Source organism: Adiantum capillus-veneris, chromosome 3, assembly GCF_014529385.1.
Source record: "Adiantum capillus-veneris isolate H3 chromosome 3, ASM1452938v2, whole genome shotgun sequence".
Classification (NCBI taxonomy): domain Eukaryota; kingdom Viridiplantae; phylum Streptophyta; class Polypodiopsida; order Polypodiales; family Pteridaceae; genus Adiantum; species Adiantum capillus-veneris.
This window is the reverse complement of record NC_140933.1, coordinates 55,481,030-55,482,669: the sequence shown is the minus strand read 5'-3', so window position 1 is coordinate 55,482,669 and position 1,640 is coordinate 55,481,030.

Below are 1,640 nucleotides of genomic sequence, written 5' to 3'. Positions count from 1 at the left end.
CCTCACAACTAGCGATATCGCTAGTGGGGGGGGAGCATACTAGCTTGCCTTAAAAGAAACAGGGGCACATGACACCTCCCTATGAACTACCATGTCTTTGAGCGCATCAAACCACCACCCATTGCTGCGCCAAGCTCAAGGGCGCCAAGCTTTGCCCCTCTCACAACCTCAACCCACCAAAAATGCCATTGTGCCACTGCACAACACCCCACGTGCGGGAAACCATAGCCTCTTGCCAAGGAAGCTCCCACTCGCCTTCAGAATATCAAACTCGCCCACAAAGTGGGCCTTCTACCCCGAACACTTGCCAATTTCCACTGCATATGGGATTATTCCCCTACCACATGGAAGTCACCGGCCATAAGCCCCCTCAAGCCCACAAAAAACTCTCCAAAAATATATATATAACTTCTTTTTTGGGCCTTCTTCCTCTGGCTCCCATATCCTGCCCGATAGTCCGATATCCAAGCCACAAAGCCCGGCTGCAATTTTACATGATTGGCTCCGTACTTATCCAAACTTGCTGCACTCCAAGATTCCTCAAGACCCCAAACCGAGGCCACAAAAATGCTATATTTTATCTACAACAATAAACTCCGAGCAACTGCACCCAACATTCTCACTTCTATAACTTCCTGCTCCAAGCTCCGTTTGACGATTAGTCAACTCTTGCTAGCTCCTTACACTGCATAGCACCTTCTTGAACTTTGTCAAGGCCCAAAAAATTCTAGATGGCATGTCCTTCAATGCGGTAGATGGGCTCCAACCTAGGCCCCAACAAAATTGCAAACTGTCATAAACTGAATCCATAGCTCCAATCTGCAATCTGAAAAGAATGATATGCTCCACAAATCAAGCACCATGTACCTATACATTGACATCCACTTGGGCCACCTTTATCCAAATGCCCTACTTGGCAAGAATCTGCAAGGCACTGCACCTTCAAACTTCAATATCTTGGGCTATGTAGCTCTCTTTGATGAGCCGCCTGGACCTACTCCTTCAGCACTTCAAGCTCTACATCTCTAGGCCCAAAGACTGCACCTTGCACCTCCCTCATCAGCTCCCCAAATTAGCCCCTCTTAGAGCCTTTTCTTGGCCTATAAACCACATCATCCATACATATCCTCTACCGCCATTTTGTCCAGCATATTCGTGGCTGCTCTAGCCATTTTCCATGCTTCTACTAGACTGTACATACATGCCCATGCCATCTTCTATGGTCGATCATCTCTGACTGCACTAGCGGGCGTGCACACTTTACTATGGAATCATGCCTTTCTCCAGGCCTCATTCCGTGTCCTTTTTCCAATCGCTGTAATGATTCTCCTTATACAAGCACACCATTTACGTATAAGGCTCCTCCCCCCACTCACTGGTGTAACAAGGGTGGCAGCCACTCGCTAAACCTCGTGAATCAAACACGTTAATGAGCGGATCGGTGATGGATTCACCATGCTTGGTGCTAATGAGTACTTGCTTCACTATATTAACACGGTGTGGGTTTCTCTATGCCCCTCACTTAGCCTTGTCTATTGTGTATAGTGTATTTATTAAAAGAGAGTTTTTTTGAGGGCTTTATTTGATCATCCGCTTACTGTGTGTGTAGCTATGGAATTGATGGAACATAAAGGTGCTTC